Source organism: Anolis carolinensis, chromosome 3 (assembly GCF_035594765.1).
Source record: "Anolis carolinensis isolate JA03-04 chromosome 3, rAnoCar3.1.pri, whole genome shotgun sequence".
NCBI classification, from domain to species: domain Eukaryota; kingdom Metazoa; phylum Chordata; class Lepidosauria; order Squamata; family Dactyloidae; genus Anolis; species Anolis carolinensis.
The window spans coordinates 186,700,423-186,726,883 of NC_085843.1; the positions used below are offsets into that span (position 1 = coordinate 186,700,423).

Consider the following 26,461-nt stretch of genomic DNA (forward strand, 5'->3'; position numbering starts at 1 on the left):
CGGATCGAAGTCTCTTTCCTCCTTCTCCCCACTTGTTCGGTTGTTTCTGTTGGGCATCGCGTTTGAGCTGATCTCTCACAGCCTCACTGCAATACTCGCTCCCATTGCCAGTTCTCAAAGCCTCAGGCAATCTCTTCAACGGATTCCTTGCTCTTGATAGAAACTCCAACAGTTTATGTCCAGTTCAGTCGAACTGGACATGGAAACGGGCCTTGGTTCGGGTTTAGACTGGGAAGGGCTTTCGGGGAGGCCATCCAGGGAAGCGGAGGGTCAACAACGAGCATGGGAAGCTGGAGCTGACAGACGGGAGCTCACCCCGCTCCCCGGATTCGAACCGCCGGCCATTTCGGTCACAAAGGTTTAACCCATTGCACTATGAGGAGCCTGTTGAGGCGGGGAGAGCAAGGAACCACTTTGCGGACAGGCCTCGAGTACAAGCCTGCCGCTTGACTCCTAAATCTATACATTTCCCAGGCTTTTCCAGCGTCTGGGCTTTCTCAACCCTCCCCGCGTGTCCTTTCTGCCAGTTTCAAAACAAACGCTGAGAATCCCACCTTGCTGTTTTCCCACTCCTCCCACTCCTCTATTTATCTTCTGGCTGTTGTTTTATTGCCTGTGGTGATGGTTGTTTTTTCCTTTACTCTTTTTTTTTAAAAATGACTTTGTATATATCATTGCAGTGTTTGAAAAGTCGATCTAGTACTTATTTCAGGCCCTGAGGTTTAAAATAAAAGGCCCTCCGCCTTTCTCCCGCTGCCTCCCCGGATCCCCACCCCTCCACTTAGGATCTGTCACAAACTCACCGCTTTGGTTTGATAGCCAGTTCAGAATCTTCTCCATGAAATATTCCCCTTGTCTCGTAAATCACAACGGCGCCGAAGCTGTGCTGTTTTTCTCCCCTTTTCTTCTTCGTGGTGTCTGTGAAATGCGCGCATATGGTAGAAATTGCACCTGAGCATTTACTCAGCTGTGATGTTTTCTCTCTCTTTTTCTCTTCGCCTCTGAACTCGGGGGCAGCAGCTTGGGCCGGTTGATTCGTTTCTAAATCGCAACGGAAGCCTTGCTGCACGCAAAGCTAAAGGAGGACTGGCAGCAGCAGCAGCAAGAACAGCCACAAGAACAACAACATGTCAGTTATTCGAGGAGGTTCGCACCTGACTGGGTCACAACTGGGACTGCCACGGACTCTGGTACATAGATTCCTCTGCAGTCGGGTTTTCATATTAAACCTCTCGATTAACTGAACTGAAGGCGGTGGTGGGGACTGTTGCAGTATATATGTTGTTCCTTCCCATTGCTGTGAGTTTTCCGGGCTGTATCGCCATGTTCACTCCTGATGTTCTGCCTGCATCTATGGCAGGCATCCTCAGAGGTTGTGAGGTCTGTTGGAAACTAAACAAGTGGAGTATATATATGTGTGTGTGGAATATTGTCCAGGGTGGGAGAAAGAGCTCTTCCCAGATTGAGCAGTAGTTCTCAATCTGGGAGTTGTTTTGGCCAACAACTCCCAGCAAGTTTACCAGCTGTTATGATTTCTGGTAGTTGAAGGCCAAAACATCTGGGGACCCACAGGTTGAGAACCACTGTTTGAGGCAAGTGTGAATGTAGCAATTGGCCGCCCTGGCAGTAAGCAGACAGACTATGAAGCTGCAAGGCCATTCAATGCTAATCAAGGTGGCCAATTGCTACATTCACACTTGCCTCAAACAGACAAGAGTTCAATGTGTTGTCGAAGGCTTTCATGGCCGGGATCACAGCGTTGTTGTATGTTTTCCAGGCTGTATGGCCATGTTCTAGAAATAGATGTGGGCAAAACGTCAGGAGAGAATACTTCTAGAACATGGCCATACAGCCCGGAAAACATACAACAACCCAGACAAGAGTTCTTTCTCCCACCCTGGACTTTCCACAGAGATATAAACCCCACTTGCCTAGTTTACAACAACCCTCACCACTTCTGAGGATGCCTGTCATAGATGTGAGTGGAAACGTCAGGAGAGAATACTTCTGGAACATGGCCATACAGCACTGAAAACTCACAGCATGGCCACGAAAGCCTTCGAGGACACAATCTTTCATTGAATTGCATATCGATTGTACACATTCCATTTTGGTGTTATTGATATTGAGCCCCCTTCTGCCGCCTGCTGGGATTGTTCCCTGGCGCTGCAAGCTCTTGTTCCTTGGTCCTTATTCTTGGCAAAGCACTCGGGGGCCCTGCTCTGGAGACAGGTGAAAAACCGATTGGAAAAAGCGGAACCAAAGGCCAAAAAAAAATCCGCACAAAAAAACAAACCCTTTCCCACATTGCGCCTGTAGATGGCGCTGTGAGGTTTACTTTTGGCCAACTCGCCAAAAGTTCCAGCCCAAGGGGATGGTGTTAATGTTTTGTCGAAGGCTTTCATGGCCGCAGTCACTGGGTTGCTGTGAGTTTTCCGGGCTGTATGGCCATGTTCCAGAAGCATTCTTTCCTGACGTTTCACCCGCATCTGTGGCAGGCATCCTCAGAAGTTGTGAGGTCTGTTGGAAACTAGGCAAGTGGGGTTTATATATCTGTGAAAGGTCCAGGGTGGGAGAAAGAACTCTTGTCTGCCTTCCAACAAAGGATTCCCCCAGGCAGGAAGCAGCCAGGCTTTGCAGTTGCAAGGCTCTTCAATACTAAACAAGGTGATTAATTGCAATATTCACATTTGCTTCCAACAGACAGGAGTTCTTTTTCCTACCCTGTACATTCCACAGATATCTAAACCCCACTTGCCTAGTTTCCAACACCTCACAACCTCTGAGAATGCCTGCCATAGATGCCAGTGAAACATTGGGAGATTATGCTTCCAGAACATGGCTATACAGTCCGGAAATCTCACAGCAACCCAGGGATGGTGTTAACCAACCATGCAGCACCTGAAGGGATTTCACCAATTGCCTAACAGTCTTTTGATAGAAGCAGGCACCTGTTTTTGAGTGGGAGGGCCGCCCAAAACAGCACAGTTTCCTTTTTGTAATGTCTGTGTCCCTTTCTTGCATTTTCTCACTGGAAAATAAACTAAGGCTTTTAAAATCCCACTTCTTCTTGAACTGTGGCAAAACTTTTGTGATCTGCAGGGGAGTGGAAATGATAATGTAATGTCTTAGCAGGTTGCTCTGATATTAGCTCATGCCAGGGAAAGCAACGATTTGGGCCTAAGCCAGGGGTTACCATTCTTCCGGAAGGCCTTCATAGGTGACTCTACTATATTGAGAAGGCCATGGTTTTCAGTTTGGGGATTTATTTCTAGCCTAAGAGATCAGAGTGAGGAAAAGCTGTCCTTACAAGCAGAATCAAATTTGGAAACTGTCCCCACATTGTGTTGTCCAAGGCTTTCATGACTGGAATCACTGGGTTGCTGTTTTCCGGGCTGTATGACCATGTTCCAGAAGCATTCTTTCCTGACCTGCATCTATGGCAGGCATCCTTAGAGATTGTGAGGTCTCTTGGAAACTAATCAAGTGGGGTTTATATATCTGTGGAATATTGTCCAGGGTGGGAGAAAGAACTCTTGTCTGTTTGAGGCTGGTGTGAATGTTGCAATTGCCCACTTTGATTAGCATTGAATGGCCTTTTAGCTTCAAGGCCTGGCTGCTTACTGCCTGGGGGAAACCTTTGTTGGATTCCCCCAGCGAAGTCAGCCATAGCATAGCACTTGATGAACCAACCTGGACACAGCATATTATTTGAGAACACAGAAATGTTGGACCGCTCCAACAACCACCATGTCAGACTACATAGAGAAGTTATTGAAATCCAGAATCATGTGGACAATTTCAACAGAAAGGAGGAAACCACCATGAAAATGAACAAAATCGCTGCCAGTATTTTAAAAAACAGTAAAATCAGGACAGTGAATAAAGAACAACTTTCAGAAAACAGGGGAATTTCAGACATGAATCAATTAGGACTAGCTAAAACCCCCAACAAAGGATTCCCCCAGGCAGTAAACAGCCAGGCTTTGGAGCTACAAGGCTATTCAATGCTAATCAAGGTGACCAATTGAAACATTCACACCTGCCTCAAACAGATGAGAGTTCTCTCTCTTACCTGAACACACACACACACACATATATATACATACAGTAAAGTCTCACTTATCCAACATAAACTGGCCGGCAGAACATTGGAGAAGCGAATATGTTGGATAATGAGGGATTGAGAAAAAGCCTATTAAACATCAAATTAGGTTATGATTTTACAAATTAAGCACCAAAACATCATGTTATACAACAAATTTGACAGACAAAGTAATTCAAAACGCAGTAATGTTATGTTGTAATTACTGTATTTACGAATTTAGCACCAAAATATCACGATGTTTTGAAAACGTTGGCTACAAAAATGCCTTGGATAATCCAGAAACTTGGATAAGCGAGTGTTGGATAAATGAGACTCTACTGTATATAGTGTTGTCAAAGCTTTCATGGCCGGGATGACAGGGTTGTTGTATGGGAACATGGCCATACAGCCATATGAACCCCACTTGCCTAGTTTCCAACAGACCTCACAACCTCTGAGAGTGCGTGCCATAGATGCAGGTGAAACGTCAAGGAGAGAATGCTTCTGTCCCATGGTCATACAGCCCGGAAAACTCAGAGCAACCCGCTGTGCCCTCACTGTACAGACAAGTGCCTACTCAAGGGAGACTTGGAAGACTTAGACAGGGAAGGGCCGAGTTGCAGAGGCACCCACCCGTGAAGGCTTTCTAAGCGGACATCCGGGCCCCTAAACTAGGGTCCAACCCGAGAGTCCCCCTTGCAGCCTTCCAGCAAAGCCCTGAAACCGTTTCTCCGGGTTCCTCCCCGCCCTGCCTAAAGAAAAAACAACAAACAGATGGAAGGACCGGATTTCAATAACGAGAAAGGGCCCGCGCTTCCTTCTGTTATCTTTGGGAAAAGTCCCCCAAGCCCCGCTCGCGGCCTGTCAAGCTTGGCTGCCTCCTCCCGTTTGCAACTCTAAATGAAATCTTCCCTCTCTTCTTTTTTTCAAAGGGAGGGAGTCTTCTGTCCCCACCATTCATCCCTCGCCTCCCAACTCGGGGCATTTACACTTCAAAGGGGGCCACCCGCTTCTCGGCGGAAATTTGGACGGGGAAAAATAAACTGGCGAGAGGAGGAGGGAAGGGAGAGGAGGAGATTGCAATCTTGGCCCCTTCGGCCTCCTTGCCATTCTCCAGGGCTTCCAACGGAGGCAAGCGCCCCTTCTTTTCCTCTCCTTTTCTTGCCCTTGTTTTCCTGACGCCTTCCTTAAAAGCTTGGCCTAAAGAAGGGACGAGAGTTAGGTCACCTCCTCAAGTCCAACTCGCCCCCTCCTGTGTTGTCGAAGGCTTTCATGAATGACTGGATTGCTGTGAGTTCTCCGGATTGTATGGCTATGTTCCAGAAGCATTCTCTCCTGGCGTTTCGCCCGCATCTATGGCAGGCATCCTCAGAGGCTGTGAGGTCTGTTGGAAACTAGGCAAGTAAGGTTTATATATCTGTGGAGTGTCGATGGCCATGTTCCAGAAGCATTCTCTCCTGACGTTTCGCCCGCATCTATGGCAGGCATCCTCAGAGGCTGTGAGGTCTGTTGGAAACTAGGCAAGTAGGGTTTATATATCTGTGGAGTGTCGATGGCCATGTTCCAGAAGCATTCTCTCCTGACGTTTCGCCCGCATCTATGGCAGGTATCCTCAGAGGTTGTGAAGTCTGTTGGAAACTAGGCAAGTAAGGTTTATATATCTGTGGAGTGTCGATGGCCATGTTCCAGAAGCATTCTCTCCTGACGTTTCGCCCGCATCTATGGCAGGCATCCTCAGAGGCTGTGAAGTCTGTTGGAAACTAGGCAAGTAGGGTTTATATTTCTGTGGAGTGTCGATGGCCATGTTCCAGAAGCATTCTCTCCTGACGTTTCGCCCGCATCTATGGCAGGCATCCTCAGAGGCTGTGAGATTTGTTGGAAACTAGGCAAGTAGGGTTTATATTTCTGTGGAGTGTCGATGGCCATGTTCCAGAAGCATTCTCGGTTTCGCCCGCATCTATGGCAGGCATCCTCAGAAGTTGTGAGGTCTATTGGAAACTAGGCAAGTAGGATTTATATATTTGTGGAGTGTCCAGGATGGCCATGTTCCAGAAGCATTCTCTCCTGACGTTTCGCCCGCATCTATGGCAGGCATCCTCAGAGGTTGTGAGGTCTATTGGAAATTAGGCAAGGGGGATCTATATAACTGTGGAATATTGTCCAGGGTGGGAGAAAGAACCCTTGTCTGTTTGAGGCAGGCCTGAATGTTTCCATTGGCCACCTTGATTAGCACTGAATAGCCATTCAGCTTCAAAGTCTGGCTGTCTATTTCTTGTTTACACTCCAACAACTACTATATCAGACTATATAGAGAAACCATTGAAATCCACAAGAAACATGTGGACAATTTCAACAGAAAGGAGGAAAGCATGAAAATGAACACAATGTGGCTACCACTATTTAAAAACTCTAAAATCCAGACAGTAAATAAAGAGCAATGCTCACAAAACAGGAGAATTCCAGACAAGAAACAATCAGGGCCAATTAACACCTCCCAACATAGGATTCCCCCAGGCAGTAAGCAGTCAGACCTTGAAGCTGAAAGGCTTTTCAATGCTAATCAAGGCGATCGATCGTTCCTTGTCTGGAATTCCCCTGTCTTCTGAGTGTTGTTCTTTACTTACTGTCCTGATACACTTCCCAACAAAGGATTTCCCCAGGCAGGAGGCAGCCAGGCTTTGAAGCTGAAAGGCTTTTCAATGCTAATCAAGGCGATCGATCGTTCCTTGTCTGGAATTCCCCTGTCTTTTGAGTGTTGTTCTTTACTTACTGTCCTGATACACTTCCCAACAAAGGATTCCCCCAGGCAGGGAGCAGCCAGGCTTTGGAGCTGCAAGGCTATTCAATGCTAATCAAGGTGAACAATTGCAACATTCACACTAGCCTCAAGCAGACAAGAGTTCTTTCTCCCACCCTGGACAATTCACAGATTCTCGCTTATCCAACGTAAACGGGGCCGGCAGAACGTTGGATAAGTGAATATGTTGGATAATAAGGAGAGATTAAGGAAAAGCCTATTAAACATCAAATTAGGTTATGATTTTACAAATTAAGCACCAAAACATTATGTTACACAACAAATTTGACAGAAAAAGTAGTTCAACACACAGTAATGCTATGTAGTAATTACTGTATTTACGAATTTAGCACCAAAATATCACGATGTATTGAAAACACTGACTGCAAAAATGCGTTGGATAATCCAGAACGTTGGATAAACGAGTGTTGGATAAGTGAGACTCTACTGTATATAATGCTAATCAAGGCGATCGTTCCTTGTCTGGAATTCCCCTGTCTTCTGAGAGTTGTTCTTTATTTACTGTCCTGAGACACTTCCCAACAAAGGATTCCCCCAGGCAGGCAGCAGCCAGGCTTTGGAGCTGCAAGGCTATTCAATGCTAATCAAGGTGAACAATTGCAACATTCACACTAGCCTCAGGCAGACAGGGGTTCTTTCTCCCACCCTGAACAATATTCACACCTTCCTCAGAAAAAGAGTTCTTTCTCCCACTCTGGACCTTCCACGGATATATAAATTCCACTTGACTAGTTTCCAACAGACCTCACAACCTCTGAGGATGCTTGCCATAGATGCAGGCGAAACGTCAAGAGAGAATGCTTCTGAAAACTCGCAGCAACCCAGCTCTGCTTCCTTCCCTTCCCGATGCAGGAGAGGGGCGTCTTCCTTGTTCCACGTAGAGGAACAATGCGTCCACGGCAAAGGAGGAGGGCACCAGGCCAGCTCTGAAGAGCTTGGCGGTGAGCTTTGAGGTCTGGGGCAGAGACAGGGCTCCTCCACCCACGGGGGACACTTCCAAAGGGGGAAGCCCGCCCTTCTTCCTTCCCTGCCCCCGCGGAGGAGGAGGAGGACGAGGAGGAAGGAAGGGAGGGAGGGGGGCGGCCTTTTGAAGCGCTTCTGGTCTGGTGCAATATGGAGCACCCTGGGCTGCAATTTCACACTCCACGGCACATTTCCCCTCAAGCGACTTTCTTCTTTCCCGGCCCCTCGTCCCGCTCGCCCCCTCTCCCTCCCCCTCGCTCTCTTCCTCCCTCCTTTTCTGTCTTGTGTGACTCCTGGGTGGGTTCCCTGTCTCGGGGCCTGGACGGAGAGAGCCTTGAGCCTCTGCCCCGCACTCGAGGAGCCCAGGGAAGGCTCACGGGTTCGACGAGGGCCTCCGCCTCCAGGCTCAGGGCCTCAACTCGGGGACAGGGGCAGCCGGGCAGCGGCCACAGGCGGAGGCTGAGGGCGAGCGGGGTAACTGGCTGGGAGGCTCGCCTCCTCTCCTTCGGCCGTTTGAGTGCAGCGGGGAAACAGATGGGGAGGGGGCTTTCTGAAGGAGTGGCAACGTGGCCAGCTGCCCGCAAAGTATGGCGAGCGGAGGGAGAGAGAAGTTTGCTGGGAAATAAGGACCGCTTGCAACACCGAAGGCGAAAGTATCGCCCACCTATCCCCCTGCTTGCAAATTATTATTATTATTAATAATATTAATAATAAAAATAAAATATATTTATATATGTGTATTATAATTATTAGTACAATCTATTATTATTCATATATTATTATAATATATAATTATTAATACCATCTATTATTATTAATAATAATAAATATATTATTATATTACATATATAAATATATATGTATTATAATAATTATTAATACAATCTATATATATAAATAAGGAGCCCCGGTGGCGAAGTGTGTTAAAGCGCTGAGCTGCTGAACTTGCAGACCGAAAGGTCCCAGGTTCAAATCCCGGGAGCGGAGTGAGCACCCGCTGTTGCTCCAGCTTCTGCCAACCTAGCAGTTCGAAAACATGCAAATGTGAGTAGATCAATAGGTACCGCTCCAGCTGGCCGGCCACATGACCTTGGAGGTGTCTATGTCTCTTTGGCTTAGAAATTGAGATGAGTACCAACCCCCAGAGTCAGACATGACTGGACTTAACGTCAGGAGAAACCTTTACCTTTACTTATATAGATAAAAGGGTAATGAAATTTCGGCCCAGGACAAAACAACAAAACTACACATCCCAGAAACACTAAACTTAGCAGCACAACCCCTCATCCATGCCTCTACGTTCATACAACAAAAAGAAAAGAAAAATAAAGTTCTAATTAGAGAGAGAGAGAAATAATTGTTTTTATCCAATTGCTGCCAGTTAGAAGGCTAAGCTCCGCCCACTTGGTCTCATAGCAACCCACTCAGCCCAGGGGGCAGGCACAGTTAGGCCTCACTTAAGCCTCTTCCACACTGTCTATAAAATACAGATTATCTGATTTGAACTGGATTATATGGCAGTGTAGACTCAAGGCTTTTCCACACAGCTATATTACCCATTTATAATGGACTTAATGTAAGGTAAAACCTTTACCCTTTACCTTAACTATCACCAATTCCTCAATACTTTATTTCCCATACCACCATACTTCGCCACAGCAACGCGTGGCCGGGCACAGCTTGTCTATTATATATTATATATTATTATAATATATAATTATTAATACAATCTATTATTATTAATAATAATAATAATAATATATTGTCATAATATATAATGATGATGATAATAATAGATTATTATTATTAATAATAATAATATATGGAGCTCCTGTGGAGCAATGGGTTAGATCCTCCTGCCGGCGGAAGGACCGGTCGCCAGGTTCGAATTTGAGGAGCAGGGTGAGCTCTTATCTGTCAGCTCCAGCTTCCCATGCGGGGACATGAGAGAAGCCTCCCACAGGATGGTAAAAACATCAAACATCTGGGTAACGTCCTTGCAGACGGCCAATTCCCTCACACCAGAAACCACTTCAATTTTCTCAAGTCGCTCCAGTCTTAAAAAAAATTATGTGTTATTGTTATTATTAACTCTGTTTCTATCCCGACTTTCTCACCACAACAAAGCAAATACAAAAGCAAATACAGGCAGTAAGCAATCGGACCTTGAAGCTGAAAGGCTATTCAATGCTAATCAAGGTGGCCAATTGCAACCTTCTCATCAGCCTCAAAACAGACAAGAGTTCTTTCTCCCACCCTGGACAATATATTCCACACACATATAAACCCCATTTGCCTAGTTTCCAAGAGATCTCACAACCTCTGAGGATGCTTGCCATAGATGCAGGCGAAACGTCAGGAGAGAATGCTTCTGGAACATGGCTACCCACTTTCATGATTCGGGTGATGAAAGCCTTAGACAACAAATACATAATAATACAGTAGAGTCTCACTTATCCAACACTCACTTATCCAACGTTCTGGATTATCCGAGCCATTTTTGTAGTCAATGTTTTCAATACATCATGATATTTTGATGCTAAATTCATAAATACAGTAATTAATACATAGCATTACTGCGTATTGAACTACTTTTTCTGTCAAATTTGTTGTATAACATCATGTTTTGGTGCTTAATTTTTAAAATCATAACCTAATTTGATGTTTAATAGGCTTTCCCTTAATCTCTCCTTATTATCCAACATATTCGCTTATCCAACGTTCTGCTGGCCCGTTTATGTTGGATAAGTGAGACTCTGCTGTAATAATAATAATAATAATAATAATAAGAGTAAGCATACCATAAAAATAAGGTCATGCCACCCTGAACACCCCCACCTCGTCTGATCTTGGAAGCTAAGCAGGATTGGGTCTGGTTATAGTACCTGGAATAACAAACAATTACCTATTCCTGCACAGATTAAAATGCACTTAAAATGGCATTGAAAATTCATACCCCTCCAAAAAAAATCCCACCCACGACCTCTCCAGCAGCCTGCCCCTCATCCTCCTCATATGACAAAGATATATCTGCAAAAGGCAAACAGTGATGGGTCCTCTTGGTCTCTCTTGGGAGGGAGTTTCACAATCTGGGAGCAGCCACAGAAAAGACCCTCTCCCTTGTTTCCAGTTGATCCTAGACGACATCTTCCTAGAGAGACACCAGGGAGCAGAAGAGCTGTTTTTGTCCCGGGTGGGGGAGTTTCCACCTTCTCCCTTATTTGGAGGTATCCCTATGGGACCTCTAGGGTGTCTTAGACCCTAGAGGTCTTTTTTTTTTTTGCCAGAGACAAGGTCGTTCAGGTCCGGCTTGCTGTGTCTCCTCAGCCGGGGTTTCTAGGGAATTCCAGCCCCCCTAGTTGTGTCTTCTCTAATTTCTCCATAAAACGCCCGATGAGTGAATTAGGCGCTTATTAAAGCCTTCTTTTAATCAGCAGTAATGGGAGAGCCGCCATCTCTTCCTTTCCACCCCCACCTCCTTCCTCCCTCCAAGGTTGGCTTGCCTGGAGGCGCTTTGCAAATGTTAGGATTTACAGTTATCACAGACCAAAGGGGAAAAAGCAACATTTATATAACCCCTAACTATAATGCACCCATAAAAATGGGGACAGAGGTGGAAAGTGCTGCGGATCAGCGAAAACTCCAGTGCTTCTCCATTAAACTCCCTGGAAAGGCTAATTCCAGTCCGGAGTGAGTGATGAGAGCTTGGAATTCATAAAGCCAAAAAAGAGGGGGGCTAAAGAAAAAAAAGGGGAGCCTTCTTTCCCCCACCCCTCCAAGCAACTCCCAGAAGGCCAAAGAGGGCAAGAAGTTTCTCTGCACATTTGATAGCTTCTGAGAAAGAAGAATAGTGTATATATAATCTTTGTGTTGTGGAAGGTTTGTATAGGCTTTCATGGCAAGAATCCCTGGGTTGCTGTGAGTTTTCCGGGCTGTATGGCCATGTTCCAGAAGCATTCTCTCCTGACGTTTCGCCCACATTTATGGCAAGCATCCTCAGAGGTTGTGAGGTCTGTTGGAAAACTAGGCAAGTGGGCGTTATATATCTGTGGATTGTCCAGGGTGGGAGAAAGAACTCTTGTCTGTTTGAGGCAAGTATGAATGTTGCAATTGGCCACCTTGATTAGCATTGAATAGCCTTGCAGCTTCAAAGCCTGGCTGCTTCCTGCCTGGGGGCATCCGTTGTTGGGAGGTTTTAGCTGGCCCTGATTGTTTTTAGTCTGGAATTCCCCTGTCTTCTGAGTGTTGTTCTTTATTTACTGTGCTGCTCTTTATTTAATCTTTCTTTCTTTCATTCTCTCGTGCTTTCTTTGTTTTTCATGTCTGGTGTATTTCATGGTGTCAGCTTCCGGGTGAAATTGTAAGTTTGCATCAATAGAATAAAGGCATCTTCTGCATCCTTGTTGGCTTTTTCCTGGATTGTTTAGTTACAGGCAGTCCCCAAGCTAGGAAAAAGAGAGAGGTTCAGTAGGTTTGTTTTTAAGGAGGAATTGTAAATTGGAGCAGGTGCATTTTAAGTGTAACTCTTTTCTATCTAGTTATCTATCTGGGTTGATAGTGAGTTTTCCCGGGGGTTTTGACCATGTTCCAGAAGCATTCTCTCTTGACGTTTCCCCTACATCTATGGCAGGCATCCTCAGAGGTCTGTTGAAATCTAGGCAAGTGGGGTTTATAAATCTGTGGAATGTTTAGGGTGGGAGAAAGAATTCTTGTCTGTTTGAGGCACCTGTGAATGGGGGAACTGGCCACCTTGATTAGCATTAAATGGCATTGCAGCTTCAAAGCCTGGCTGCTTCCTGCCTGAGGAATCTTTTGTTGGGAGGTGTTAGCTGGCCCTGATTGTTTCATGTCTGGAATTCCTCTGTGTTCTTTATTTACTGCCCAGATTTTAGAGATTTTTAAATACTGGTGTCCAGATTTTGTCCAGATTTTGTTCATTTTCGTGGTTTCTGTTGGAAGTGTCCACATGCTTATGGATTTAAATGACTTATTTGTGTAGTCTGACATGGTGGTTGTTAGTGTAGTCCAGCATTTCTGGCCAATTACACCCTTCACACTTGCCTCCAACAGACAAGAGCTCTTTCTCCCACCCTGGACTTTCCACAGATATATAAAACCCCACCGGACTAGTTTCCAACAGACCTCACAACCTCTGAGGAGGCTTGCCATAGATGCAGGCGAAAGGTCAGGAGAGGATGCTTTTGGAACATGGCCATACAGCCGGGGAAAACTTACAGCAATCCAGTGATTCCGGCCATGAAATAGCCTTACAAAGCATTCGACAATCCATCTATCTATCTGTCTATCTTACTAGAGTAACACTTTAAAATGTACCTGTTACAATTTATGTACAATTTCCTACAGAACCGATATATACACACAAACACACATATGCACATAATTACACATATACTGTATATACATACACATACACAAACACATACATATACAGGCTCTGTAGGAAATTGTATATAAATAAATTGTACATATCCCCGTCAGGGATTCGAACCCACAACCTTCAGGTCATCAATACACAAACACACACACACATACAGGTTCTATAGGAAATTGTATATAAATAAATTGTACATATATCATCCCCGTCAGGGATTCGAACCCACAACCTTCAGGTCATCAATTCACAAACACACACACATATACAGGTTCTGTAGGAAATTGTATATAAATAAATTGTACATATATTTTCCCCTCAGGGATTGGAACCCACAACCTTCAGGTCATCAATACACAAACACACACAACATATACAGGTTCTGTAGGAAATTGTATATAAATAAATTGTACATATATTATCCCCGTCAGGGATTCGAACCCACAACCTTCAGGTCATCAATTCACAAACACACACACATATACAGGTTCTGTAGGAAATTGTATATAAATAAATTGTACATATATTATCCCCGTCAGGGATTCGAACCCACAACCTTCAGGTCATCAATTCACAAACACACACACATATACAGGTTCTGTAGGAAATTGTATATAAATAAATTGTACATATATTTTCCCCTCAGGGATTGGAACCCACAACCTTCAGGTCATCAATACACAAACACACACACACATACAGGTTCTGTAGGAAATTGTATATAAATAAATTGTACATATAGTATCCCGTCAGGGATTCGAACCCACAACATTCAGGTCATCAATACACAAACACACACACACATACAGGTTCTGTAGGAAATTGTATATAAATAAATTGTACATATATCATCCCCGTCAGGGATTCGAACCCACAACCTTCAGGTCATCAATTCACAAACACACACACATATACAGGTTCTGTAGGAAATTGTATATAAATAAATTGTACATATATTTTCCCCTCAGGGATTGGAACCCACAACCTTCAGGTCATCAATACACGAACACACACACACATACAGGTTCTGTAGGAAATTGTATATAAATAAATTGTACATATATTATCCCCGTCAGGGATTCGAACCCACAACCTTCGGGTCATCAACCCAACCTTCAGGTTTAGCAGTCCAGGCAGCACAAGGGTTTAACCCATTGCGCCACCGTGGCTCCCCATACCTATCTCTAGAAAAGCTTTGGATAATCTAGGGAAGGGTAAACAACCCTGTGGTGTTCGTTTCGCTCTCGGTGCCCCTGTTCAGAAGATTTTCCCCTCACTTTTCTCTCCCTGTGATAATTGGATTTTGAAAAATTTGGAAACAAGGATTGGCGACAAATCTTCCCCCATGATGATTCTTTCAGGAGTGAATTTCCCTTCCTAGGGGTAGGGGAATTTCCCTTCCTCTCCCTTCCATCGTCTCAGCCCCCTTCTTAACTGTTTCTAAGTCGGATGTAAGCAACTCGGGACGGCTAATACTTTGATTACAATGCTGTGAGTTATATGTATTATTCGAACCATCATTCCGATTAGAGTCAGGGAAGGAAAGCAGGTTGGTTTCTGAGAAACGAGAGTGTCCTTCCTCCACGGGGCAAGCCTCGCCTCGGCGGAGACTCCCCAGGGCTGCCTCGCTGGTTCATTCATTGCAGGCTCTGGCGGGGAGGTGAGGCAGACAGGGCCAGGTTCGTGGGGAGAAAGAAGGCAGACTTCTATCCTTCCTTCCATCCGCTGCTCAGGACGGACTTCGCCTCTCTTTCCCCTTTCGACTGGCAGGTGAGAGCCGGGGCAGCGAGCAGGGACCCGGGGAAACGGGGTGCCTTTCAAATGCCAGGGTTTGTCACCAAGACTGCTCCCTCCCTTCCTGCTCATTCATTCATCCGCAAACAGATACACCCCGGCCTTGAAAGTCTCGCAGTCCAAGTCGTTTGACTTCAGAAGCACGGATTAGGAGTTTAGTTGTGTGTGTGAGAGAGAAGAAAAGGGATCGAAAGGAATCCTTTCGGGGCGGCAGGGTGAAGGGGATGTGTGATTGAGGGCTGCGAGAAGGAGAAGGGACTTAAATAAGAAGCGTCTTAAAGTTTTCAAAGTTTACCCAGCAAAAATTATAATCGATTCGGTCAGGGCTGGCGGCAAGTGCTTTCCTTCCACGACGTTGTGCCCCGCCTCGAGCCGAAAGGAGAGGAGGGTAATACATAAAGAATATTATTATTATTATTATTATTATTATTATTATTATTATTATTATTATTATTATTATTTTATTGTATGACACAGCAAACAAGATAGACATGCTGGATTTCATATCACAAAATCACAAGTCGAACACTTCCCAAGCGTTTAGGACTGTGTGATGTATTTTCGGATGATGCGTGCGGATCCCAGTAGGATGGCCTTTTGCAATTGACAGATCGTAATTTTGTCAATGTCTATTGTTTCCAAATGCCGGCTGAGATCTTTTGGCAGGGCCCCCATTATTATTATTATTATTATTATTATTATTATTATTATTATTATTATTAAAGCCCAAACTCTGGATACAAACAATAATATAAAAAAGAGAGAGAAAGAAATGAGGAAAGGGGTACAATGCTGTTTCTGGGTTTCTGTGAGTTTTTCCGGGCTGCATGGCCATGTTCCAGAAGCATTCTCTCCTGACGTTTCGCCCACATCTATGGCAGGCATCTTCAGAGGTTGTGAGGTCTGTTGAAAAATAGTCCAGTGGGGTTTATATATCTGTGGAAAGTCCAGGACGGGAGAAAGAACTATTGTCTGTTGGAAGCTAGTGTGAATATTGCAATTAATCACCTTGCAGCTTCAAAATCTGGCTGATTCTTTCCTGGGGGAATGCTTTGTTAGCTGGCCTTGTTTGCTTTGAAGAGCCTTGCAGCTTCAAAGCCTGGCTGCTTCCTTCCTGGGGGAATCCTTTGTTAGCTGGCCTTGGTTGCTTTCTGTTCGGAATCCCCCTGTTTTTCCTAGTGTTGTTCTTTATTTACTGTGCTGATTTTAGAGTTTTTGAATACTGGTAGCCAGCTTTTGTTCATTTTCATGGTTTTCTCCTTTTTGTTGAAATTGTCCACATGTTTGTTATTTCAATGGCTTCTCTTTGTAGTCTGACATGATGGTTGTTAAGAGTGGTCCCGCATTTCTGTGTTTTCAAATAATATGCTGTGTCCATTAAACAGACAAGAGTTCTTTCTCCCACCCTGGGCTTTCCACAGATATATATAAACCCCACTTGTCTAATTTCCAACAGACCTCACAGCGTCTGAGGATGCCTGCCATAGATGCAGGCGAAAGGTCAGGAGAGAATGCTTCTGGAACGTCGCCATATAGTCCGGAAAACTCAGAGCAATCCAGATTGATAGTGATTTCATTCCAGGAGGTTGGAGCCAAAAGGGGAGGAGGGTGATACATAAATAAGAATTATTTTATTATGACACAGCAAACAAGATAGATATGTTGGATTTCGTATCACAAAATCACAAGTCGAACACTTCCCAAATGTCTAGGACTGTGTGATGTATATATATGTGTGTATATATATATATAATTATAATTATTATTATTATTATTATTGCCCAAGACCGAGATACAAACAAAAAGGGAGAAACGAACGGGAAAGAGGGACGATGCTCTTTATTTTCGAAGACATTCGGTTGGAGAAGGCAGCCTAAGCTTGTTTCTGTGAACTTCGTTTTCGAAGGAGACAGTTTTGAGCAAGAGCCTCGCCAACCACAAAGCAGGGGGCGGCTATGGGGCTGGGAAAGAGAAGGGAAGGCTGGCTAAGGCTATATCCTCTTAACATTTTGGGGTTGAACGTCCAATTACACCTCCCTTTTTATTTTGAACTGCTTGGCGGAGACTTCTCACTATTCCTCGGAGATGAAATTCGGAGCCCGATTCTATTTCCAGTCCCCCTCCTTGCAATGATTTCTTCTCTGGATCCATTTCAAAGCGTGGTCGTGTGTGTGTGTGGTGTGTGTGTGTGACAACAATAATAAAAAGGGGGGAGGGGGAAGAACGATCGTTTCGATTAGGAAAACCCTGATAGAGCCCACCTTTCCGAATATTTCATTTCATAAAACGGATTCAGATGATTTTAGGCGATGTATGTGAGCAAAGGGAAGGGGACGAGAAGTATTTAAAAAATAAATGAGAATCCGTCCGAGTTTTCCTCTGGGGCCTTGGCTGAGATGAGGACAATAATACACCTCGCGAGGAAGATCCAGAGCTGTAGGAAAAGGAATTTCTCCCCAATGATGTATACAGAGGAAAGTGGGCGAGACAGAGGAGAATGGGAGCGAGCTGTGGATGGGGGGGGGGGGGGGGGGAGAGATAGAAAAAAGATACAAAAACCGTGCTTTGGGTTTCAGTGCCACAAATCCGTCTGCACCCAAAGTGGCCCTCTTTAAAGGAAAACCTAGGCCTGTGGAAAAGGCATTTAAACACCCCACTCTTCCACACACCTCAAGCCCACACTCCCACACACTTCTGAGCGGTGCATAATAATAATAATAATAATAATAATAATAATAATAATAATAATAATAATTCTTACCCCGGAAAGATTTCTTGTGCCTTCTGTCTAACTTCGTGTGTGTGTGTGTCTCTCTCTCTCACACACACACACACACAGACCCCCTTCCCGAAAAAGCCGTTTAAGACTCATTATTATTAATAATTATGATAATAATAATAATAATAATAATAATAATAATAATAATAATAATTCTATTTCTTACCCAGAAAGTATTTCTGGTGCTTGCTGTCTAATTTTGTGTCTCTCTCACACATATACAGACCCCCTTCCCGAAAAATCCGTTTAAGACCCACTAATAATAATAATACTAATAATAATTCTATTTCTTACCCAAAAAAGATTCTCGGTGCTTTCTGTCCAACTTTGCTTCTCCCTCACTCTCTCTCTCTCTCTCTCTCTCTCACACACACACACACACACACACACAACAGACCCCCCTTCCCGAAAAATCCGTTTAAGATCCACTAATAATAATAATACTAATAATAATTCTATTTCTTACCCAGAAAAGATTCCCCTTGCTTTATGTCTAACTTTGCTTCTCCCTCTCCCTCTCCCTCTCCCTCTCCCTCTCCCTCTCTCTCTCTCTCTTTCACTCTCTCTCTCTCTCACACACACACACACCCTTTCCGAAAAAGCCATTTAAGACCTATTAATAATAGTAATAATAATAATAATAATAATAATTCTATTTTTTTCCTGGAAAAAGATTCCTGGTTCCCTCCCCTCTCTCTCTCTCTCACACACACACATACATACACATACACAGACCCCCTTCCTGAAAAAGTAATTTAAGAACCATTAATAATAATAATAATAATTCTATTTCTTAGCCGGAAAGGATTCTTGGTGCTCATTCTCTCTCTCTCTCTCTCTCTCTCACACACACACACACACACACACACACACCCTTCCCGAAAAAGCCTCTTCAGACCCAATAATAATAATAATAATAATAATAATAATAATAATTCTATTTCTTACCGGGAAAAGATTCCTGGAGCTCTCTCTCTCTCTCTCTCTCTCTCTCTCTCTCTCTCTCTCTCTCTCTCTCTCTCTCTCTCGCTCTCTCTCACACGCACACACACGCGCACCTCCTTCCCGAAAAGGCCTCTCAAGACCCATTATTACTGCACACGACGACTACTACTACTACTACTACTAATAATAATAATAATACATTGTTTGTATTACCCGCCTCTCCTGATGGCTGAAGGCGGACTACAACATAGAGATGGCCCCGGGACTGATTTTGGAGGGGGACTACTGACTGTCCCTGGGCTCTTTGCTCTTACAGATGGTTAAGAGTCCATAGAAACAGTTGCCCTCGAAGGAGGTGGGCCCACTAAAGCCCCCGGGATCGTGGTGCCAGGTGGCCTGGGGTGAAGAGAGACAAGGGGGGGGGGGGGGCTCAGGCAGGTTCCGGAGCCACGATTTGCGTGGCACTTTCTGTCCCTCCGCTTCACGCTTAACACGCGTTTCTTGCCTTTCCGGAACTCTCCTGTTGGGAAACAGACAGTTGAAGGAAAGGCGTTTGTGTCCGGGGCTGATTTTGCAAGTTTGAACTTCCGAGAAGAAGCGGGTCCTTTTTGGGGGGGGGGGGTTCACGAGGAGGGAGGGAGGGAGAGAAGAGGAGGAGATTCCCAGCAGCCTGATCCCATTAGCTCCGTCCTTGGGTTGCAAATTTATACGGTCTAGGAGGTGAACAGATGGACTATCAATTTAATTCCATCTTCAACACCATCAGAGATTGATTTTCTACTCGCTTTTAATTTTGCTATAATTAATTAGATCATTACAACTGTTTTCTATTGATCTTCCTATTTAAACCTCAGATGCAAAGGGACTTGGGCAGATCTTTTAGAGACACAGAAGGGAAATGGAACAGAGGGGACTGCGGAGGAGGGGGAGGGAGGGGGAGGGGAGGGGGCTCGCTCTGAAGGCCTCGCGTGGGGCTGCTTCCTCCACGGACACGCACAGGCCCGCATGCTGCCTTAGGTTGACCTGTGTCTCCCTTTGGGTGTATTTGATTCTGGCGGCAGAGGTTCCACAGCATCAACAATATTTATTCACGTCTCAAGTCAAAAAACCCTTTCTCACCACGCAAGAAGGCTCATTATAAAGCCGACTAAAAACACGTGCTGGTTTCGAAATGTAGATGTAGAATAAGCTATGTGTGTGTGTGTGTATTCCCAGCACTACAAGTGACAAACAAGTCCCCAAGTGACAAACATCCGACTTACTTAAGACTCCCAGTTGCAAAGGGAGGTGAAACAACAGGCAGCGAGACAACGAGGAATGAACAAAATCTGGCTAGGTAAAGGGTGCTGTGCGTTTTCCGGGCTGTATGGCCATCTATGGCAGGCATCCTCAGAGGTGGTTAGGTCTGTCGGAAACTAGGCAAGTAGGGTTTATATATCTGTGGAGTGGCCATGTTCCAGAAGCATTCTCTCCTGACGTTTCGCCCACATCTATGGCAGGCATCCTCAGAGGTGGTGAGGTCTGTTGGAAACTAGGCAAGTAGGGTTTATATATCTGTGGAATGCCCATGTTCCAGAAGCATTCTCTCCTGACGTTTCGCCCACATCTATGGCAGGCATCCTCAGAGGTGGTTAGGTCTGTCGGAAACTAGGCAAGTAGGGTTTATATATCTGTGGAGTGGCCATGTTCCAGAAGCATTCTCTCCTGACGTTTCGCCCACATCTATGGCAGGCATCCTCAGAGGTGGTGAGGTCTGTTGGAAACTAGGCAAATAGGGTTTATATATCTGTGGAGTGGCCATGTTCCAGAAGCATTCTCTCCTGACGTTTCGCCCACATCTATGGCAGGCATCCTCAGAGGTGGTGAGGTCTGTCGGAAACTAGGCAAGTAGGGTTTATATATCTGTGGAGTGGCCATGTTCCAGAAGCATTCTCTCCTGACGTTTCGCCCACATCTATGGCAGGCATCCTCAGAGGTGGTGAGGTCTGTTGGAAACTAGGCAAGTAGGGTTTATATATCTGTGGAGTGGCCATGTTCCAGAAGCATTCTCTCCTGACGTTTCGCCCACATCTATGGCAGGCATCCTCAGAGGTGGTGAGGTCTGTTGGAAACTAGGCAAGTAGGGTTTATATATCTGTGGAGTGGCCATGTTCCAGAAGCATTCTCTCCTGACGTTTCGCCCACATCTATGGCAGGCATCCTCAGAGGTGGTGAGGTCTGTCGGAAACTAGGCAAGTAGGGTTTATATATCTGTGGAGTGGCCATGTTCCAGAAGCATTCTCTCCTGACGTTTCGCCCACATCTATGGCAGGCATCCTCAGAGGTGGTGAGGTCTGTTGGAAACTAGGCAAGTAGGGTTTATATATCTGTGGAGTGGCCATGTTCCAGAAGCATTCTCTCCTGACGTTTCGCCCACATCTATGGCAGGCATCCTCAGAGGTTGTGAGGTACAGTAGAGTCTCATTTATCCAAGCCTCGCTTATCCAAGGTTCTGGGTTATCTAAGCCATTTTTGTAGTCAATGTTTTCAATATATCGTGATATTTTGGTGCTAAATTCGTAAATACAGTAATTACAACATAACATTACTGCGTATTGAACTACTTTTTCTGTCAAATTTGTTGTATAACTTGATGTTTTGCTGCTTAATTTGTAAAATCATAACTTAATTTGATGTTTAATAGGCTTTTCCTTAATGTCTCCTTATTATCCAAGATATTCGCTTCGGCCCGTTTAGCTTGGATAAGTGAGACTCTACTGTATATAGAAATGGAGAGGAGCACCAACCCCCTGACATTAATTCTAGTCCTATGTGTTGTCGAAGGCTTTCATGGCCGGGATCACAGGGTTGTTGTATGTCTTTCGGGCTGTGTGGCCATCTTTCAAAAGTATTCTCTCCTGACGTTTCGCCCACATCTATGGCAGGCATCCTCAGAGGTTGTGAGGTATGGATTCACAACTTCTGAGGATGCCTGCCATAGATGTGGGAGAAACGTCAGGAGAGAATACTTCTGGAACATGGCCACACAGCCCGAAAGACATACAACAACCCAATTCTAGTCCTGTTCGACTCTGGGGGTTGGTGCTCATCTCCATTTCTAAGCGGAAGAGACGGCATTGTCTGTAGATGTCTCCTAGGTCATGTGATTAGCATGACTGCATGGAGCACTGTTTCCTTCCCGCCTCAGCTGTACCTATTGATCTACTCACATTTGCAAGTTTTCGAACTGCTAGTTTGGCACAAGCTGGGGCTAACAGCGGGAGCTCGCTCTGTTCCCCGGATCTGAACCACCAACCTTTCGGTCAGCAAGTTCAGCAGCTCAGCGGGTTTAACCCACTGCTCTACCAGGGGCTGAAAGGGAGGTGAAACAACAGGAAGTGAGACAAGGAGGAATGAACAAAATCTGGCTACCAGTATGAAAAAAACTCTAAAATCAGGACCGACAAGGAGCACGCTCCCAACTGGAGCAGCAGTCACCGTCGTTTCCATCCCACCTCTCTCAACCTACACCGCTGTGAAGCCTCCGCTTATGGAGCCTACAGAGCCTTCTCCCGGTGGCCCCTTCTCTGATAGGTCTTCCTAGTTGTTGCTGGCAGCTCCTTCATCAGTTGCCTGCATTGGCTGAAGCTCAAGTGAACCCTGGACCGTCCCAAATGACGTCAGGCACAGGATCAGGCGTTTCACATTTTCAGCCCTAGCCTGCCTAGGCCATTCTCCCAGCCAGTTGGTTTCTGCATACTTGGGTATTTTGCGTGTCCGTTTTTGCAACTACAGGCAGTCCCCAAGTCACGAACAAGACAGCTTCTTGTTCTTAAGTTGAATTTTTATGTAAGTCGGAATAGGTACTTTTAAAAGTGTGACTCCAACCATATATAGTTTTGGATAGTGTGTGTGTATATATATAGTATGGGATAGTGTGTGTGTGTGTTTATATATATGACACACACACACACACTATCTCATACTATAGATATATTATATATATACACACACACAATCCAAAACTATACACACACACACACACACACACTATCCAAAACTACCGTATGTATATATAGATAGATAGATAGATAGCCTATGCTATATATCAGACATGAGCAAATTTCGACCCTCCAGGTGTTTTGGACTTCACCTCCCACAATTCCTAACAGCCGGTCCAAAGGCTGAAATTTGCTCATACCTGATATGTAGCATAGGCTATATATATATATATATATATATATATATATATATATATATATATATACACACACACACACACACACACACACACACATACACATACTATCCCAAACTATATATATGCACACACTATCCAAAACTATACACACTTTCTATATATATCCCCACACATATATACACACTATCCAAAACTATATATATATATATATATATATACACACACACACACACACACACACACACACAATCCAAACTATATGCATATGTATGTGTGTGTGTGTGTGTATAGAGGGAGCGGGGGAGTTTACCCTTCCCTATGCTATCCAAAACTATATAGACACACCCATATATACACACACAATCCAAAACTATATGCATATGTATGTGTATGTATGTGTATGTGTATGTGTGTGTATATATATAGAGGGGGGGTACCTTTCCCTATGCTAACCAAATCTCTCTCTCTTTTTCTCTCCCTCTCTCAGCTTTGGATAGCATAGGGAAGGGTTAACAACCCTGTGGTGTTTGTTTTGCTGTCTGCGCCCCTGTTCAGAATATTTCATCTCACTTTCTGTCCCTGTGATGATTGGATTTTGAAAAAAAAATGGCGAGAAATCTTCAATGGAGATAGATCCCTTTTCCCCACAATAACTGTTTCAAGAGTGATTTTTCCTTCCTCGTTGCCTCACCTCCACAGATATATAAACCCCACTTGCCTAGTTTCCAGCAGACCTCACAACCTCTGAGGATGCCTGCCAAAGATGTGGGCGAAACGTCAGGAGAGAATGCTTCTGGAACATGGCCATGCAGCCCGGAAATCCTTCAGCTCATTGATTCCTCATTGAAATTGCATTGCTCTCTGTTACTATGCTGTTGTTGAAACCTAGGTGGGAAGGAAAGGAACAGGATTTAGAAAACTAGAGGGTTTCTACTGAGCCTTAGGATACTTATTTTTGGTGAGGTGGGGGGTTAGCAGCAGGGGAATCTGGGCAAAGAGCATTTGGCCCCTGCCCATGAATGCCCAGCCCAATTTGATCCTTAGATTGAACTCAGCACTTTATTCCTAGCCCTGGCCCTATAATCTGCTTTTTGCACAAGCCCATGACAAACCATCTCTAATTTCTGACCTTGCTCATATTATTCCTGGTTCTGATATTTGCTTTAATGTTGTTATTTAATTGTTTAATTAGATTGTTATATGTTTTTATGTTTTAAAATGTCATGTACTTGGTAAATGCCGTTACTGGGCTGGGTCCAGGAAGGATATAAAAATTATTATTATTATTATTATTATTATTATTATTATTATTATTATTATTATTATTATTATTATCTCTGAGGGGTGTGTGAGTTGCTTCCTTTGGAAGTGAGACCCGGCCTATTCCTTTCCAGAGCTGGCTTCTGTCGTTTATCAAACAGAAAGCAAGAAGAGTGGAAGAATGGGTTGCTGTGATTTTTCGGGGCAGCTCAGGCGGACACAACTCAGGGAGGGGGGAGGGGAGAAGGAGGGACCCCGAGATTGGGAAAATAAAGGATCTCCACTCCAACCCCAGCCCAAGATCTACTTCCCTCGGGTCTATTCTGTCTTGCTTTCCCTTCGGCTGAGACTTAGATATTATAGGAGTCCACTCTCATTTCAGTACCATCACCAACTACGGTAACAAAAACAGGGAAGAGATCTGGGTTGCTGTGAGTTTTCCGAGTTGTATGGCCATGTTCCAGAAGCATTCTCTCCTGACATTTCACCCACATCTATGGCAATCATCCTCAGAGGTTGTGAGGTATATTGGAAACTCGGCAAGGGAGGTTTATATATCTGTGGAAGGTCCAGGGTGGGAGAAAGAACTCTTGTCCGTTGGAGGCATGTGTGAACACCTCCCAGCAAAGAATCCCCCCCCAGGCAGGAAGCAGCCAGGTCTTGAAGCTGCAAGGCCTTTCTATGCCAATCAAGGTGATTAATTGCAACATTCACACTTGCCTCCAACAAAGAGTTCCCTCTCCCACCCTGGAGCCATTGAAATCCACAATTCCAACAGAAAGGAATAAACCATGAAAATGAACAAAATCTGGCTGCTACCAGTATTAAAAAACTTTAAAATCAGGAGAGTAAATAAAGAACAACAGTGAGAATTTCAGACAGGAAACAATCAGGGCCAGTTAACACCTCCCAACAAAAGATTATCCCAGGCAGGAATCAGCCAGGCTTTGAAGCTGCAAGGCTATTAAATGCTAACCAAGCTGGCCAATTGCAACATTCACACTTGGCTCCAACAGACAAGAGTTCTTTCTCTCACCCTGGACATTCTATAGATATATAAACCGCACTTGCCAAGTTTCCAACATACCTCACAACATTTGAGGATGCCTGCCATAGATGTGTGTGAGGTGTGTCTGCCTGAGCTGCCCCGAAAACTCACAGCAACCCATTCTTCCACTCTTCTTGCGTTCTGTTTGATAAACGACAGAAGCCAGCTCTGGAAAGGAATAGGCCTGGTTTCACTTTCAAAGGAAGCAACTCACACACCCCTCAGAGATAATAATAACAATAATAATAATAATAATACGTGTCAGACGTGTGATCCAGTACAACAGCCAGCAGAGTGCCTGCTGTGGACTCATCTTGTTGTGTTTCAAATACAGTAGAGTCTCGCTTATCCAACGTAAACGGGCCGGCAGAACGTTGGATAAGCGAATATGTTGGATAATAAGGAGGGATTAAGGAAAAGCCTATTAAACATCAAATTAGGTTATGATTTTACAAATTAAGCACAAAAACATCATGTTATACAACAAATTTGACAGAAAAAGTAGTTCAATATGCATTAATGTTATGTTGTAATTACTGTATTTACGAATTTAGCACAAAAATATCACAATGTATTGAAAACATTGACTACAAAAATGCATTGGATAATCCAGAACGTTGGATAAGTGAGACTCTACTGTAATAGTAATAATATTATATTTCTTATAACCCACCTCCATCTCACCAAAGGGTCTCTGGGCGGTTTACATGGGGACGAAGCCCTGAGAACAAGCATACAACTAAAACATAGTGCAAATTATTTAAAATTCATTTTCATTGAGAATTTTTTTTTTCGTGCCAGGAGCAACCAGGGTTGCTTCTGGAGTGAGAGAATTGGCAAGGACGTTGCCCAGGGGACGTCTGGATGTTTTGATGTTTTTACCATCCTTGTGGGAGGCTTCTCTCATGTCCCCGCATGGAGCTGGAGCTGATAGAGGGAGCTTATCCATGCTCTCCCGGGTGGGATTCGAACCTGGCAGCCTTCAGGTCAGCAACTCAACCTTCAAGCAACAAAGCTTTTATCCCCTAGGCCATCGGAGGCTCTTACTGTAATAGTAATAATAGTAATATTATTATTACTATTACTGTAATAGTAATAATAATATATTTTTATAACCCGCCTCCATTTCCCCAAAGGGTCTCTGGACGGTTTACATGGGGACGAAGCCATGAGAACAAGCATACAACTAAAACAT

The 26,461-nt window shown here is 44.4% G+C and overlaps 1 long non-coding RNA gene across 6 annotated transcripts in view; it reads left to right on the forward strand.

The window, feature by feature from the left end:
• LOC103280422 (histone acetyltransferase KAT6B) overlaps window positions 1–26,461 on the forward strand; it is a 35,568-nt gene that overhangs the window by 443 nt on the left and 8,664 nt on the right. For 3 of the 6 annotated variants that reach the window (XR_010004529.1, XR_010004531.1, XR_507340.2), the window contains exon 2: window positions 1,021–1,190. The exons of 1 other annotated variant lie outside the window; for it this stretch is intronic. This is a non-coding gene — a long non-coding RNA (histone acetyltransferase KAT6B). Of the gene's footprint in view, window positions 1–1,017; window positions 1,191–14,662; window positions 15,031–26,461 lie in introns of those variants that run through there. 2 more of the 6 variants (XR_010004530.1, XR_010004533.1) reach the window with 2 other exon arrangements.